General features: G+C 34.1%; 1 protein-coding gene and 1 pseudogene across 2 annotated transcripts in view; both read right to left on the minus strand.

Moving 5' to 3' along the window:
* The window catches only part of KCNJ16 (potassium inwardly rectifying channel subfamily J member 16), a 166,512-nt gene extending 159,763 nt beyond the window's left edge, over positions 1 to 6,749 (minus strand). The window contains exon 1 of one of the 2 annotated variants that reach the window (XM_007482720.2): positions 6,650 to 6,749. The gene's annotated coding sequence lies outside the window, so the exon portion shown is untranslated. The remainder of the gene's footprint in view (positions 1 to 6,649) is intronic. The other variant, XM_056817220.1, reaches the window with a different exon arrangement.
* An 8,248-nt stretch (positions 6,750 to 14,997) lies between these two features.
* LOC100618045 (dual specificity mitogen-activated protein kinase kinase 4-like) lies at positions 14,998 to 16,098 on the minus strand (annotated as a pseudogene).
* Between the last annotated feature and the right edge of the window lie 3,241 nt (positions 16,099 to 19,339).

Here is a 19,339-nt window from a genome sequence, read left to right on the forward strand (position 1 = left end):
TGATTAGCTCTAGTAAATTTTAGACCAATAGAGTGTTAACAATTATGGTAGAAAATCAACCTCAAGATTTTCTTTTGTGTGTGAAGAAAACCTTTTATTAACATATGAGGATTATTATAGCAGGATCATGCAGAGATTCTGGTTTTGGAGTATAAGGACAGTTAATTTCTAGGCCTTGTGCCTTCAACATAACTTAGCCCAAAGTACATCACTTTTAAATTGAGTGAAGCAAGATTATATGCTTTGGCATTTCCTCAAAAAGCTAACTGCTATGACTGGAAATAAATTTCAAAGTAAAATATATATTAACCCACAAAAGATGGAGGATAATAATAACTCTAAATAGTGATCCAATTTCTCACCTTCCCTTGTGTAACTCTACCTAAGAGAGGAAGTAGTGCTTCTTTTTTATCTGTCCCCTCTCTCTCTTAGGCCTTTCAAACTTTAGTTCTTGATACCCTGCTAGTACAACCTCTAACAAACTGGACAAACTAACTAGAAGCAAGGTATTCCTGGGATGTCTCTATAAGGGTCTCAGAATACTGTGGTTTTTTCCCCCCCATAATGATTTTAAATAGTCTAACATCCCAAGACCTTAAAAAATCTTATTAGTAACCTTGAAAGCAAGACTTAAGTTTGGCATTTCCATTACAAACCAAAGTAATTATTTGAGCATAGAGAGATATGATCCAATATAGTTGCTGATAATAAAAATACTAATATTTGCTATTTACACAGCATCCTTTATCCAAGACTTCAAAGTGTTTCCCAATACTGACCACTCCCTGACTCCTTTCCCTTCTCCTCTTCCCCTCTTTCCTTTTCTTGCCTCCTCACAGCCAAATTCAACAATAGATTGAATGTGAATGGATGTTGATCTGATTAAAGCAAATGAGTCAAAGGTGTGAATGACTAACAGGTTATACCCTCCCAAAGTACACTTAAATCCTAGTTGAAGACCTTATTAATTCAAAGGAATCCAGTGACATCCCTTGGGAGGACTTGGATGTGTGATTTTTAGTAGAGGGATATCTCAAGCTCCTTGCCTCCTGCAAAGTCACCCAGAACCTATTTTCTTTCCAATAATAATTAATCCCCAAAGGAGTTATAAATGAACCTGCATTCTTTAGTAACAAATATTTCAGAGCATGCACAGATTTACCCTGATGACAGTGCTGAAAGATACAGAGGATTAAGAGATGATAGAGACATTATTAGGTGGATCAGTAGATAAAGCACAAGGCCTGGTGAAAGAAGATTCTAAATTTAAATCTGGCCTCACTTTCTAAATGTGTGACTCTGGGCAAGTCACTTACCCCAATTGCCTAGCCCTTTCCACCTTTCTGCCTTAGAACTGATACTCAGTATTAATTCTTGGACAAAAGGTATGGTGGGAGCAGAGAAAGAGAGACAGAGATAGAGAGACAGAGAAAGACAGATAGAAACAGACAGAGAGACAGAGAGAGAGAGACAGAGGACATATATACATATACATATACATATATATATATACATATATATATATATAGAGAGAGAGAGAGAGAGAGAGAGAGGAATGATAAAACAATCCTCTTTACTGTTAAGCTAAAACAGTTGATGACTCATGACAATTAAAAATAAAATAAAACAAACAAAAATTATATATAAATCTAACTTTTTAATATATTGATTGGTTTTACTGTTTTTCCCCTCTTCCTCTCTTTTCTTTTTCTTAAATTCTTTGTTGTAAAGCATGACTCTCTCAGAGGAGAAAGGAAGAGATATAGGAGGAATTTCATGAATGAAAAAACAAAAAAATATCAATAAAAATCTACTAAAAACAAAAGCAAGGACATGATGAGCCAGTGGATTTTAAAAAAGGAGTCACTTTTTCAAATGGTCTCCTCTGTGTTTTCTTTAAAACCTCTAGTCAACACCATTTAACTCTGGAAATTCCTATGAGAGTTAGTTTTCTTCACCCCAGAAAATATGCTATGATTGACAAAAACCTGATTGACATGGGAGAATATGTGGGGTGACACAAACATGGCAATAAAGAACTATACAGCCTTATATAGTTAAGTTAGTTTGCTTATTTCTTTAGAAATTAATTAACTCCATGTTAAAAGGTAGTTTATTAAGCTAATTAACAAAAAGAGCAAATAATGTCTACTCAAGCATTTTGTTTTGTTTTGATTTTTCTTACAGCTTTTAGAATGAAAAAGATAGTGAATCAGTTTCTTCAAGCATTATTGTTTGGTTTTACTCTAAGGAACATTTCTTGGGCGCCAACTGTGTGCTAGACACTGTTCTAAGAAATGGAGATACAAAGAAAAGCAAAAGACAGTCTTTGCTATCAAGGACCTTGAACCCAAATTTTACTGATTACTATTCCTGGACTGTTTATGTTGCACCAACATTATTCTGATAAAGTGGAAAAAACACTTGATTTGCAGTAAGAAGACTTGGGTTCAAATTCGTTTTCTGTTATTTACTACCTGAATGACCTTGGGCAAATAATATTGGCTCCCTTGGCTTGAATTTCCTCCTCTGTAGAATGATGAGGTAATACTAAATGACCTTCAGCTATAAATCTATAAACCTGTGATTATTCTTCAACTTTATCAACTTGATCTTTGTAACTTTTATCTGTTAATTCAAAATACACTAAGAATGTCCTGCTAACAGAAGTAACATGATTTGCCATTCTATAGCCCCTACTAAGAACTAATGATTTCCTGACCTTCACAAACTTGATTTTGCTCTTTAGTTTTACATGGCTATATGTGTAATAAAGATGCATTGAATGCCTGGTAGATGCTGGAACTGGAACAGGAGAACATAATCATATGCCAATCATTTCTGGGTAGTTGGCACTAGCTATTTTTAAGAACTAATTTTCTCATTCAAAAACAATGCAAAAAGATAGGAGAAAAACTAGAGGCTGAAGGGCTAGATGAGAGCTATCACTGTTCTGTAATGGTTTAGAATAGGATGAAAATATCAAAATAAATGATATGATGCTGAATTTTAAAAATGAATCTTTTAAAGAATCAGGAATTCATGAAAAATATAAGCAAAGCTCTAGTGACTCAGAAAGAGGGAGATACATGTAATCACTAAAAAATTAATTAATTAACAATTTAAAAAAGAAAGAGAAAGAGCTCTTACACCAAAATTCAGACTTCTAAAAATTTAATATGGAAAATAAAAACCTGCCTTTTTAAAAGAAGAGATTTTCTAGTATATTCAAAAAAGGAAGAGACAAAGCAGAATCTCTTGCAGACCCCAAGTAATTTTTATATATTTGTCTATTGTCAATATCTATTGGGGAGATGTGGAAACTGGTTGGAAGAATATTCTTATATTGCCTTGTATTAACATAAGTTTATGCTTTATAAGGCATTTCCCCAAAACACTATCCAATTGCTCTCATCACTCTATGAGGAAAGCAGTATCACCCCAATTTTACAGATGACTAAACCAAGGATAGGAGTTTTTCAGTGTCTTGTTTAAGGTCATACAGTTAGTAAACCCCTGAGTTCAATTTAGAACTCTTTTAGTCTTAATCTAAACTCATTTTACAAATTGGAAAACTAGAGTTCAGAAAGAGGAAGTCATTCAATCATGGTCATGCATATAATAAGTCATGGAGTGAGGATTCAAAATCACTTCCATTGACTCCAAATAATGTATTTTTTCTTTAATACAATACTACCATGATATTTTATTCTATTTTCTAAAATTAAAAAATAAAAGTGACTTCTACTTGTTGCTAACAGAATTGTTAAAATATATGTCCCTGAGACCTCTGTTCCTACAAAACTGAAAGGAATGGGCTACATCTAAAGGCTGTGATCTCTTTCTAATTTATAAAATTATATTTTCTTATGTACCACAAAGAAGAATGGGCAGATTACAGAATCTTTGCCACTTAAATACTCTATCCCTCAAAAAGTTCATCAAGTTAGTTAGTAAGTACATATTCGTAAAAATCTAACAAACTCATTAGGGATCATCTCAGACAATATGAAACCATTTAATAATTAGTGTACTTTCCTCTTACAAGCTGAATTCATTTCATTGAAAGCATGGAAAGATCCCTGGTTCTCTAGTTGGACCTAAATTCAAATACTACCTCTGATACTTAGTAACTACATAATTTTCAAAAAGTCATTTAACTGTCATGGGTCTCAGTTTTCTTGTCTGTAAAATTAGGGACTTGAATTAGATGACTCCAGAGATTATTTCCAGTTGCAGCCTATGCTATCTTTCATTTTGGTGGATTATGTTGACCACAGAACCAATGGTCTCTAATGGTTAATTTGAGAAGACTTTGGGATTAAAAAAAATGTTTTTTTCTTTCTTCTTTGTTTGCTTCCTTGTTTTTCTTAACTACAGAGTTATTCTTCCCCAGGTTTTATTTCTCATTATTGCTGCCTCCACTCACTTTTGAATATAGTACTACTACAGCAAAATATTTATTTGATATCTGTATTTTCATGCCTTGAGAGTATATCAAGAAAGTATGTAAAACAACTTGAATTCATTATGAAAATCGGCCTGGATTCTATATTGAAATGAAACATTTCCCTCCTCTTAATAAAGGTGAATAAATGGGGTTATGCATGAAAAAGAGTACATGTGTATTATATGTGTTCATCATTCTTTGATTTTGCTTAATTTTTATCTTCCTTGCAAGCAAAAGTTCAGTATGTGCTTGGCTGGGACATATATTGAGAATGGCTTTTTATTTAAAAGCAAACAAGCAAAAAAGAAAGCAACTGATGACTACAATATACTATGAAAAATAAGATGCTATCTATTTCCATTAAACCTCTACTATGACCCTTGTACTATGTGCTAGTACCCTATGTATGAGGATTATTTATATGAAGTGCTTGTTCAAAATTATTCTCTCTCTAGATTCCTGTCCTTTTTGTTTTAAAATGGAATGCACTGTAAATTGTACCCTGTTGTAAGTCTTGTGTAAGCATGTTCAAAGCTTGACTTTTTCTTCTTTAAATGTTGACAAGGTACATCATTATAGACAGGAATCTTGTTTTTAGCTTACAGTATCAAAAAGTTGAGTAGAGTTCCAAGAAGTTAATTGTCTTGTTCAAGGTCAGTCAGTATGTATCAAAGGCAAGACTTGAAAACAGTCTCATAACATGAAGGCCAGAACCTTTAGAGTTCATACAACACTCTCTCTCATTGCAGGTGCTGTGAGTAAAGGGTTCTGCAGATACCATCATTTCACCATTTCACTCCTTGTCTTGGCACAAGTGATTCCACATGCAGTGACTGAAATACTAAATTCACCTCTGCTTCTCATATTTCCTGGCTTTTTAAAAAGCATCATCCAAGTGTTACTTCTTACAGGAGTACTTATATGATCCCCATGCCCATTAGCACTCCTTAAAATAAATTTATTTTATTTGTATGTAATTTGTATTTACTTAACTGAACACACGTTTTATTCCTGTCCCTCTACCTAACTCCAGTAGAAAGTAAGCTTCTTGAGAGAAAGGAGTTTCTTTGTTCTTTTTCTTCATATTCTCAGCACTTAACACAGTGCCTTGCACATAGTAGGCAGTGAATAGAGGCAGTTCATCACCACCCATCTCCCAAAATTAATTCCCTCAGAGATAATAAGCACCCAAAATGAACCAAACAAAAATTCTTTAGATTTCCACACTGTGTGCCAATGACTACAATTAATTTTTGATATTCCATTCAAGATATGTAATTACATCTAAAATTTAGAGAGTTTTCAGAAGTTGGCTACATTATATAGTTTCACAGTGCAGACAGAGCCTACATTATTATCAGGGTTCTGAAAAAATAAGCATCTTAATATACTAAAGGTCCACATTTCTCAAAAAGAATATGCATCATATATAGTATATAATGAAAGATAGCAAGTGTTTCTTGGCTATCCAAATGACTTGAATATCAAAATTTCTAATCCTATTGAAGGGAAAGCAATTGGAAATGTCAAAATATTTTATTTAGAAAAAGGATACTAGGCCAAATATGAGTCCAAATGAGCAAATGAATCTCTGACATGATTGCTCTCCACAAATGCAAAACTGAGGTTTGAGTAAATTATTTGTACTATTCATGAGAAAGGATATTTTTTTCTGAAGTAATAGTTCACATTTACATAGTACTTTTAGATTCTCAACTTTCCTTATGATTATCTTGTAAGCAAAGTGGCAAGCCAATTGTAGGTAAAGAAAATGTTGTAGCAGGGATCATATAGGTACAAAATTTTAAAAACTAGGTCCAAACCCAAGCCTTCAGTCTATAAATGCCATTTATTTACACTAAAACATATTGGCAAGATTCAAAGCCAAGCTTGTAATAAGGGTCATTTGAGAGTATACCCCCATTTGAAAATTCAAGTTGCTAAGCTAGAAACTTATCTCCCTTTACATTTTAGGTTTCCCATTTCTATTCCTAGGGTCCTCTTAGGACAAAATCCATATGGTCTTGAATAAGGCCTTCACAGTAATATAGACCAACTTTATATTCAATCATTCATCTAAACAAAAAGCTATCAATATCTAGTGAAAAAATGATGGGGACAAACATACTATCTATAATCTTAGCCTATTAAAATGGATTAGAAACTAAATATTTTGCTAATTATAAATTGGAACCTTACCTTACAAGTTCACAGCTTTGAAACTTCTTGCTTTGGCTTCCTTGGCTAGTATGTCTTGCTGTTACTGATTCATTCAGTTGAAAGTACTTCGCCTATTCCAAACAAAATCCTTTATCTCCTATATTGTTTAACAGAACCATGGTCTAAAGTTCAGTTATACCCTTTAGAATTCCAGGGGCCAAGATTCCCATGGGGTTCTAACACCAGGATTTTGTTGACATAATCCTTAACAGTTTTGTTTCCTTTAAGGCATACCAAAGGATATTTAGATTTTTAAGGATTTACTAAAATTGAACTGAACCTTTGAACATCATATCACTTGATCACTGGCTCATGGGACAAATATCATCACCATTTTGCCCACCCTGTCTGTTGATAATCCAGTTAAAAATAAATGAAGATAGTTTTAATTTCATTAACATACAAACTCCTCAGTTAAAATTGGTAACATACTGACATTGACTCTATAGAATTTATAGGGAATTAGCATATTGTTGCATATTAATAGAAGACGCAACAATATGCTAATTGAACATCAGCTTATGCTTTTTCAATATACCTACATACAAAAGTGAAATAGAGAATTGAGTTATTTTTTCCAAAAATCTAGAGAGGGAACATAAAGATATTCTCCCCCCCCTAAATTCCCCCAACACACACTCATTAGAAGTTGTGTGTTTGTGTTCTATATATCAAGAGTAGCAACTGTACTTTAGCTACATGAAAATGATATCCTATACCAGATTTCGGCTTCTTCTTCTCTCAAATGAGAATCTTGGACTAGATACCTTTTGAAGAAATATCTGGCTTTAAATTTACTAGACTATTCCTATAGTCTTACAACCTGTGACCTGGTTTTTAATCGGAGGAATGGTTATACCAATTAGAAAGACAGCGATTAATATGGCTGAGGGGTCATTATAAAGTTTAGAGAAGCTTGAGTGTTTTGGTTTTATTTAGTTTTTTAGGTCATCTTATGCTTTGAAGCTTAATTATTAAGAAGAAAAAACCAGGAAATTTCTCCCCTTTATTTTAATCTTAGTGAATCTAGCAAAGGCAGACTCACAGGAAGACACACATAAAAAAAAATCTTTAGTATTATTAAGACCTTCTCAATAATGGAACAATTGTAAATAGTTTTTTAGCAGAATGTTCAGAACCTCAATCAACAAAAAATGATTCTTTTCCCTTTTTAAAGAGACTTTGCTACTTTCTCCCTCATTTCTCATCCCTCTCCCAGCAGAGGCAGGCCATACAATATAATACCCATCATATACATCAAAAGACTGTTTGTTTTGTCGAATGTACTAAAATCAGTGTTAAATATTTACAAAGTTAGCAAAAACACTTGTTGATCTGTAACTGTCTCCTCCTGGGAAAGTAGAGATAGTTTATATGGGCAGCTGACATTTTCTGCATAAATACTACTGAGAAAGAGTAAAAAGTTCTCTTTTCAAACAATTATGGGCTGGCTCTTCTGAAAGGAGAATTGCTTAAGGCATGATATTAAAGGGGAACATCACAAACAACATCATGATAATTTCACATGCTTTCTCCTTAGATCATGCCCTAGACCAATCATATTATAGTTTTCTTCCCCATCCATTTCATATATTTAGAGATATCTTATGGTTTTATTTTTGTCCTGCTCCCATTTCCTTCCCTTATTACTAATAATTTCCACCCCACCCCTAGAGAATAGTGCTATATGTAACATTTGTGGATACTCCAAATTAAAGAACCATTATTAAAATATGTTAATATTACTAAAATGAGCTATAATAAAATGAGTTTTTCCTCATCTAGTAGGACAAATTTCCCTTTTCTCTTAAAAAATGAAGAGATCTTATATTCATAGAATTATAAAATTTTAGTGTTGGAAAACATCTTATGGATAAACTTCAACATTATTTTTAAAGATTAATTACAGCTTAAAGAATTAATATACTTTTTCTTTCATAGTAATTATTTTCATGAAGAGATACTCTGTAACATCCACAATTTACTGCAGAGTTGAGTCAAAGATACTTCATGGAACCCAGTATATGCTATGGTTCTTTGGGAAAGAAGATGAGTTCTTTAGCCTCTTAATGAATATATGGAACATAGCAATTCTAATTGGTCCTTTGTTCTCCAGAACTGGAGTTCATCAAACACGATTGCAACCTGACTAAGAGAAGCCACTTATTTCCCAGGATTATGCAGACTGAGGAGAAAAATGCACCAATCACTTCCCCTTATTTTGGCCATGCCACTTAGGATTCTGCAAACTCTCCCTTGGACTTTCAAGAAGAGACAATTATTTTCTCTTCTCTTTTGCCCCACTGGAGACCTTGGTGGCTTTGAGGCAAGGACAGCTAGGACAAGCTCTTTCTTAGGTGGAACTTCAAGTCCCCAGCTTCCACCTCTGCTTAGTGTTTCCCCCCTTGGGTATGAGTAAGGAAAGAACAATTCTGAAGAATATTTCTAGTCTTAGTGACTTCCTCCAGAGTTGAAGACTTCCTTGATTTCTACGTTAGTTGATGATTTAGTGAGAGGTTCTTTCTGTAGTTATATTTCATCTTGAATAAGAAGATAAATCACCACAAGGAGAAACCACCAGGAAGACATTACAGTTAAGAGAATTAAAAAGGCAATTGTTATGGCCTGGCTGGCTAGGAGATGTGGACTTGTGAGTGGGACAAACTACAGGGATCAGAAGTGAAAATGAACTATCTGTTCAGCAGTTGGACAAAGGATACTTACCTTTTGAAGAACTTACAAAGATAGTAACAGGATATTGTTTTATAGTTTAAGCATTAGTTAATGATGCTTGAGTTTTTATCATTTTAAGCACTTCATTTGTGGTAGAAGAAACAAATATCGTTTCTATGCCCATTATTTGTTTTGAACATTGAACATAGAACACTAAGAATCTTCCCCCTTGCTCCCTTGGGTCTCTGTTTCTGTATAAAGAGAAACTAAGTTATTGGCTATTCCCTTCTCTCTTCTCTTCAATCCACACCCCCTGGATCACTTTCACCCTGTCCATGGTACTTACTATAGCCCTTTCCCTTTTCCCTTTCCAGGGATGCTTCCCAGGTCTTATCCCCTTGCAGAAAAGGTATTGGACACAAATAGGTGAAGAAATATGATCCCATGCCCTTCCCAAATGACTAGAGACTACCTTCTCATCCCCTTAACCCCACGATGTTAAGACTTAGGCTCTGGCCTGTTTCCCTTGGTAATGTTCTCAACCCAAAGCCCCTTTTGCCCTTGGGATTTTCTATCTACATTAGCCAATACTGCTCTCAATTTTTCCATTTTGGTTTCCCCATTTGGTAGTGCCTGGACCTTAAACAGGCTCTACTCCAGCCACATTCTAGGCACTGCCTCTGCCTTCCTTGCCTTCCCCACTGCTTCCCCCAGCTTCACTTTGAGGTACCACCTGCTGAGCCATTCCTTCTCCTTCCACACCTCTGCTTTCTGATCTTTCCAATTTCTCCTCCTCCTCCTCTCATGGAGGGAATGGGTTGCATTCTCCTCCCTTAGCTGAGTGGAGACCAGGATGAGCTGGGGGACCCATTTGCTTTGTTCAGATTTTGCTGTAGAAATAAAAACAGTCTGAATAAAAAAGTAGGGGGTTCATGTTAATCCTTTTTAAAGGACACAACAGACATAACCAAAACCTAAGTTTTAGCTTAGTGTTTTCTTTGTTTTTCCTGAAGTTCTATTACAGGATTTGGTATAAAAACCCAGAAAGTGATAAAATCCTGAGCCCCTCTCTTTGAGGTCAGATAAAAAGATAAATCCAGAGTCCTGTGAATACAGAATAGGTGCAATTATAGGAACTAGAGAGATTTTTAAGTTATAGGTCAAATGTGTGGTAAAATACTTGTCTGTTTCCAAATGAGCTAAAATAATTAAATTGACTTCAGATAAAATGAGTTGGTTTTGTGCCATTATTCTTGTGTAGTATTTAAAGGTCTTAGGGTGCAGTGTATCATAAACAAAAATTTAAACAAGAGTGGTATAGAAAATGACATTAGAAAAACTTATCAACAGAAAAAGATAATGGACCAGACACATACCAAGATTTAGGGGTGCCTGATTGACAGCTTGACTGATCCACTTGTATCCATATAATATTGAGACAATGTAAGGAAGACACCCAAACACATTTGTTGGTAAATTTGTAGAACATAGGCAGGCAAGTATGACTTCAGATCTATATCCTTGGAGTTAATATCCACATTGATGATCTCATTCATTTTGTTATATAATATTATCTTATTATTGGAAGGCATGATTTTCATTTCATTGCACTCATTATTTTACAAAATTCTATCAATAATTTAATTCTACAAAAGTTAAACATTAAGCATTTGCATTAGTCCAATTAAAATAGCATCTGGATATTAGTGTTCTGCTTTCTTCATCCCCAGTTGAAATCTATCCCCCCCCTACTAATCATCTTTTTTTACATCTGTCCAAACAGTCCTATACACATGATTTGTTTTTTCTGAGTCTGTAATCTTCCACTCCTAAAGGGTACTGCCAATATAAATGTCATCAATTTTACTTGAAATGAAGACCTGACTTATTCTGGCTGTCCTCCTGACCCAATAACCGGATCTGAGTCTTTCAGAAAGCATCAATATCTAAATTATAATGTCTGCCTGGCTGGGTAACCCCTGCCCACGCAGGTTGATTTGTTGCTGGATCTGTTTTTCCAATCTTAAGAAAATGGAAAGACAAGAGAAGGTTTTCCTTTAGTTGTTCCACCCTTCTAGACAGACAGATAGTCCCCCTCCTCTCCTCTCATTATTATGAGACTTGTGAGTGAATTGACAGGATATAGAACTGTCTTCCTGTCTCTGGATTGTATTTAGTCCAGCTTAGGAGTCATTAACACCTGATAGTGTTTTGGATGCCAGTGTGAAAGGGCAGTTTCTAGACCAAACGCCCATCAGACAGGCAATAGTCTCATAGGAACAATCACTTGAGTTGGAAAGTATTTTACAACCACTGGTTATAAAGTCAGATATTATCAGAATGGAAACAAAGGAAGGACAAGGGGGTGAAGGGTTCAAAAGTAGAGGAAATGTATTGTTGACATAGCTGACTACAGTTACACTAAAGAGTGTGAAGAGAGAAGAATGAAGACAAAAAGAGGTAGTGAACTGCCTGAAGGAAGAGAGATTTAATGACTGGAGGTCAAAATAAAGGCAAATTCAGAAGAAATGGCTGGTGGAAAAGGTAAAAAATATAGGAGATTTTGATAAGAAAGGGTATTTCAAAGTTCAGACCATAGAGAGTGGGTGATTTGGAGTGATTATGAAGGCTAAAAGATGTCACTCTTACAATCTAAAATAGAATTGAAAAGGAACTCATGGGAGCTACATAGGTAGAAGATCTTGGAGACCGAAGTGTTTGATCCAACAAAAGGAATATCAGATTTCAGAGAATGGAGTAAAGATGAAATAAGTAGAAATCATTGACAAAGAGGAGTATCTGGAGAACTTCAGAATCCATAGAAGAAGAAAAAAATTTTTTTCCTAGTTGAACTTTGTTGCTTAATCTCAATTATCACACCTCATTTGATTTTTATTATCAGTAGGCCAGGAAAGAAGGTTATTTCTAACTGTATATACTCTGAATCTTAAGTGACTTTAATTTAGTTAGGACCTTATTTGTAATTTATGACTTTGGAGAATAACATTGAGAGGTTAAGTGATTTGCCCATGATAAGATACCATGTGTTTAACATGAATATACCAGAAGTCTTAGTCTTGTTGTCTCTAATAATCCCTATGCAAAATTCATATTTGTTTTTTAAAATACTTTATTTTTTCCCTCAATTACAGGAAAAACAATTTTAATGCTTATTTAAAAAAAATTGAGCCAAATTCTCTCCCTCCCTCCCTGTTACCTTATCTCTCCATGAGATGGCAAGCAATGTGATATCAATTTTACATGTATAATTATGTAAAAAATCTTTACATATTAGACATTTTGTAAGATAACTCAAACAAAATAAAAATGAAGAAATTAAGTGAAATATAGTAGGTCTCAATCTACATCCAGACTCCATCAGTTCCTTCTCTGGAGTCAGATAACATTTTTCATAATGAGTCTTTGAGGATTGCTTTGAATAATTGTATTGCTAAGAATCGCCAAGTCATTCATAAATGTTCATCATATAAATTATTGTTACTATGCAAAATGTTCTCCTGGTTCTTTCCCCTTCACTTTGCCTCAGTTAATGTAAGTCTCCAGATTTTCCTTATATTATTCTTCCCATAATTTCTTATACCATAGTATTCCATTGCAATCACATATCACAACTTGTTTAGCCAAATTCCAGATTAATGGACATCCTTTCGGTTTATAATTCTTTACCACCACAAAAAGAACTGCTATAAATATATTTGCACAAACAGGTCATTTTCCATTTTTAAAATTTTCTTTGGGATGTAGATCTAGTAGTGGTATTGCTAGATCAAAGGGTATGCAAAGTTTTAAGGCCCTTTGGGCATAGTTCCAAATCATTTTCCAAAATGGTTGGATCAATTCACAATTCCACCAGCAGTGCATTAGTGTCTCAATTTTCCCACATTTCTTCCAGAATTTACTATTTCCTTTTCCATAATATTAACCATTAAAACAAGTGTGAGCTCATGCCTCAGAGTTGTTTTTTTTTTCCTTAATAGCACCATTCTTTCTTTACTGTTCCATTTTCTAATATTAATCTATCTATCTAATCTGTCTATCACAAGCCCTGGAAGAATGAGAAATTGCTGCCATCATTGAGTACAGTAATGATATCCCCTATAGATTTGATCATGTCTAATACATACCCTAGCATGCCTCTAACCATGCAAAATAATATTGCTATATGAAATCTAACTTTTAATGATCCAGGATAGAGAGAAACTACACAGCTGTCACCTAAAGAGGGCATGGCTGATACCTGTTAGCAAAAAGGCAGGAGACTTAAATGGCTTTCTGATATTTCCCATCCTTGGAATTTTCTTATCTATGAAGAATTCTAATTCTAGGAAGCCATTACAAAACAGCTTCTGGCCCAATTTATCTCTAATTCTTTTATAACACTTATCCAGCATGTCATATTTCCTAATCTCTATAATAAAATATATCATAAGACATATTTGTTGCTAAAGGTTACTTTTAGGGACATTTTGAGCAAATAAAATTCACACAAGATAAAAGATTCAAAAAGCAGATTAAGAAAATGATAATAGAGCAACCATAGACAGCCACATTAAATGAATATTTCTGAACTGAAGCTCTGGATGAGAAGCAAATCTTGGGCTGTTTGCAGGAAACAAACTTTTACCTAATCAAGCAAAGAAATATGTTTCTTTCCTCTAGAGCTGCATTATGTCTGAAAAAGTATCAGGTCTGAAACAAAAGAGAGTCAGAAATGGAGTCTCACTCTTAAGTTCCCTGGGAGAAAGCCTTGGAATTTTTTTTAATTGTTCAACTTTGTCCTTTAACTATTTACTCTTCTTTCAGAGTTCTGGGGGTTCATGCTAGGTGGAACATCATTTTGACAGCACATTGAATTCTAGTAAATCAAAAATTCTTTGGGCCAGCATCTTCTCTGACAAGTGACAAACTCCTGGATCTTTCCAGTGAAGAAAGGTTATGTTGGAAAAGCAGTAAAAGAACACATTCTGTCCTGTCTCAGGGTTTTAATGTTAGTCCCTTTCAATGCAACATTGTTTTTAACAAGGATAGTCACTCCAATTTAATATATTTCATGAACAGGAAATTTAGTTGAGCATATTATCCCCAGAACATACACAGTGACTAAAGCAAGAGAACATCAAATCAGTAAATCTATTGCACTTAGTGAAGAAAGTAAATTCCTCTTTTGTTGTTCAACTTCAGAAAGCAATGTGTCTCATTGGTCTTGTCAGTTCTTCTTATTCAGTCCTACATCTCTACATTCACATATGGCACACCTATGTTGCCTCCTTCTTAAAAGATGTGGGGATTTTAGGACATAATTCTAGTAGCTGTATCTCCATGTTTTGAGTCTAGACATGAATTTAAAATGCAATCCAATCACTGTCAATAAATCAATTATACTGACTTCCACACATCATGAATCTACTCATCACAAAAGGGCAGAATGAAACCAGGACTAATACTGTGTGATCAATCAGATATCATAGGGATGGCTTTTCTATGTGACAAGAGTATACAGACATGACGAAAACAAACACCAATCTTATTGGATATGGTGTCTGGGCAAGCAATAAAAACACTGTGATGAATGAAAATTCTTTACATCTTGCTTCCTCTCAGCCCTTTCTCTAGAATCTGACATAGTAGCAATATCAATCAACATACAGAGGAGAGGTGGGAGTTGCTGGCATCTGATCCAGGACTTTACAAACCCTAGAATGAGACCTCCACTGTGAATTCTTCATACATCAGAATAAAGGGATGTTTCAGAAATTCTTTATACCTTGGTCTTTTGGATTCATCCTTTGTAAGGCTCAAATTGACAAAGTTAATGAAGCTTGGATAAAATTCCCCTTCTTCAGAATTACTCAGCTGTGGGGGGTTTCCTTTTACTACTCCTGTCAGCTGATCAAATACGCTGTTCCACTTTGGGTAAGGGAATTGGTCAGTAGCCAGCTCACACACTGTGCTCCCTAGACTCCATACATGAGAACAGACATTGTATCCTTGCCTCGATGTGCTTGGGCCTATCCTTCCAGATGCCACGTATGGTCTGCACTTAGCATCTCTTGTTTTGGCAATGGAGTCCACAAATTGTCCACTAATACCAAAATCACAGAGTTTAATATTTCTACTTTTATCAAGAAGAATATTAGAGGTTTTGATGTCTCTGTGAATAATTTTCAAGTTTTCTTTTAAGTGGTTTAGTGCTTCCACAATTGCTTAAGTGACTTTGCCTAAAATTTCTTCTGGAATAACATCATCTAATATATTATATACATATTTGTAAAACTTTTCAAATGAGGTAGACATGAGTTCCATATAGATCCAACAGTCACCCTCTGTGAAGAGTACTTATTAAAACTGAACAATATACAGGCAATCACTACTCCAAGTCACCAGACCCAAAGTCCATAAGTAGCTATTTTTGCTTTTTCATCCACTGCAGACCAAATTCTTTTAACTGCCAATATTTGCCTACTTGGTTTGTGGACCATTTTATTGACAGAACCATAAACTCCTTGTCCAATTTCCCTAAGGTCTTTCAAGTTCTCTCCATTGAAATCACAGTGCTGTTCAGGGGAGATCTTCAGTTTTTCTGATGATTCAATGTTGTGTGTTCTCAGTCTCTCTGTGTGTGGGTTTTGGACTCCTGAAGGATTCAGGGTAAACTGTGCTGTATATTTGAAAGGTAGATTTGCAAAATTCAGCTTCAGTGCTTTACATTTATCCTGCATGCTAATGGCAGTCATGTGGCCTGCTCATGCTATCACTGCTATGGTTTGGAGCCTCCATTGTTGTCCATGATGAGTGGAGCCTCAGAGTTGTTTTACTTTTCATTTCTCTAATCAAAAGCAATTTAGATCATTTTCATGTGATTATATATAACCCAGTTTTCTTCATCTGAAAATTGCCTATTTATATCCTTTGACCATTCATCAATTGAGATATGATTTGAAATTTTATGAATTTGAGTCAGTTCTTCATATATTTGAGAAATAAGACCTTTATCAAAGATACTTGATGTATAAAATATTTTTCCAAATTCCTCTTTTTCTTTCAATTTTGGTTGCATTGTTTTTATTTGTGTAAACCCTTTTTCGTTTAATATAATCAAATATATAATCTTATAATACTTTCTATCTCTTGTTTGGTCACAAATTTTTCCCTTCTTCATAGATCTGCCAGGTAAACTAATCTATATTACTCTAATTTACTAATGTAAGACCATTTATGTTTAAATTATATATCCATTTTGACTATATATTGGTAACAGGTGTGAGATATTGGTTTCTAGTAGTGGTGATAATGAGTATCCTTGCTTCACCTGCAATTTTATTGTGAAGGCATCTAGTTCATATAATGTTTGTACATACTATTAATCATTTAAAGGAAAGCTCCATGAATTCCTATTATCTCTTGTGCTGTGTAAAGTTACTTAATTTTCCCAGTTACATGTCATATTTATTTTCAACATTTGTTTTTCAAAATTATAAGTTCCAAATTGTCTGCTTCTTCCTCTCCCTCCTCTCAGAAATGATAAGCAATTCATTTGATCTGGGATATGCATGTATTATCATGCAAAAATATTTCCATATAGGTCATTGTAATAGAATTCACACATAAAACCAACATTCTCAAATAAAAACAAAAAATGAGAAAAAAAGCATTCTTTGAACTGCATTTCAACTTCTTTCTTTAGAGGCGGTTAACATTCTTTGTCATAAGTTCCTCAGAGTAATCCAAGATCATTGTATTGCTAATATTAGCTAAGTCTTTCACAGTTGATTATTGTACAATATTGCTTTTACTGTGTGAAATATTCTGGTTCTTTTTTTTAAATTTACTTTGTATCAGTTCATATAGGTCTTTACAGTTTTTTCTTGTCACCATCATATGCTGTAATTCGTTCAGTCATTCCCCAATTCATGAACATCGCATCAATTTCTAATTCTTTGCCACCAAAAAAGAGCTGTTATAATATTTTTTGTAAATGTAACTCCTTTCATCTGTTTTCATAATTTCTTTTGGATACTGATATAATAATGGATCCAAGAGATCAAAGCATATGCACTTTTATATATTTTGGGCATAGTTCCAAATTGCTCTACACAGATATTGGAATAGTTCATAATACCCTCAACAATGTACCAATTTCATCACATATCTTCCAACATTTATCATTTTCCTTTATTGTCATATAGGCCAATCTGATAGGTGTGAGGTAGGATCTCAGAGTTGTTTTAATTCACATTTCTAAATCAGAGTGATTGAAGAAAAAATATATATGATTATTGATGACATTGATTTCTTCATCTAAAAATTGCTTGTTTATATCCTTTTGACCATTTGTCAATTGGGAAATGACTTGTATTATTTTAAATTTAACTAATTCTATATAAATTTGAAAATTGGACATTTATCAGAGATATTTGTTATAAATTTTTTCTGCCAGTTTTTTGTTTCTGCTTTAATCTTGGTTACATTGGTTGTATTTCTGCAAAATTTTTAAATTTGATATAATAAAAATTACTCATTTTATAACTTAGAATGCCCTCTACCTATTGTTTGGTTATAAATTTTTCCCTTCTTCATAGATCTGACAGGTAAATTATTCTATGTTCCCCTAATTTATTTATAATATCACCCTTATGTCTATGTTTTATACTTTTGCCAGAAGATTATTTTTTATCAAATAGGGAATTCTTATCCCAAAAGCTGAAGTCTTTGTGTTTATCAAATACTAGATTACTAAGGTCATTTACCCTTGTGTATTGTGTACCTAATTTATTCCATTGAACCACCATTGTGTTTCTTGGCCAGTAACTGAATGTTTTTATTTATTCAGAATATTAATCCATACATGATTCATGATTTACCCCATCCCTGTTCTCTCCCCCCTCACAGAAATGACAAGCAGGGTTATACATGTATGTTCAAAACTTATTTGCATATTATTCATATTTGCAATAGAGTGATCTTTCAACATCAAAACCCTAATAATATCCCCATTGGACCATGTGATTGATCATATTTTTTTCTTCTGCCTTTCTGTTCCCTTGGTTCTTTCTCTGGAGGTGGATAGCGTTCTTTCATAAATTCCTCTGGATTGTCCTGGATGATTGGATTGCTGCTAGTAAAAAAGTCTATTACATTTGATTCTGCCACAATGTATCAGTCTCTCTGTATAATGTTCTCCTGGTTCTGCTCCTTTTGCTCTGCATTAATTCCTGGAGGTTGTTCCAGTTCACATAAAAATCCTTCAGTTCAGGAATTCCATATGAATTGGAATGACCTCCAGAAATAGATGCAGAACAAAAGGAGCAGAACCAGGAGAACATTATGCACAGAGACTGATACATTATGGCACAATTGATTCTAATAGACTCCTCTACTAGCAGCAATGCAATGATCCAGGACAATTATGAGGAACTTATGAGAAAGAATGCTATCCACCTCCAGAGAAAGAACTGTGGGAGTAGAAACACAGAAGAAAAACAATTGCTTGATCACATGGTTTTATAGGGAAATGACTGGGGATGTAGACTCTAGATGATCACCCTAGTGCAAATATTAACAATATGGAAATAGGTCTTGATCAATGACACTTATAAAAATGGGGCCCCATTTTTTATTACTTAATGCTGATTCTCTGGAATAATTATTTCACACAACACTAGATTTCTCTTAGGCAAATTTATCTCAGGGATCTGTTTCTTTCACAGTTATATCAAAAGATCATACTGTTTGTTGTTTTTTCACTTATATTGTATTTGAGATTATCTTGTCTGGTCTTTAACCTTCATAAACAGGGCAATTGTGACTATGTTTTCATCTTTTAACAGGTTCTGTGTAAACACTTGTCCTCCAATATGTTGTCTCTGTGACTCTCTTGCTGTGCTTCTTTTAAAAAGTAAAAGTATGAAAAATTTAGTTAGAATTGGTTTTTCTAATGGGAATCCCTCTTTGGGAATGAACATGTAGGTAGAGCAA

This window comes from Monodelphis domestica, chromosome 2 (assembly GCF_027887165.1).
Source record: "Monodelphis domestica isolate mMonDom1 chromosome 2, mMonDom1.pri, whole genome shotgun sequence".
Lineage (NCBI taxonomy): Eukaryota > Metazoa > Chordata > Mammalia > Didelphimorphia > Didelphidae > Monodelphis > Monodelphis domestica.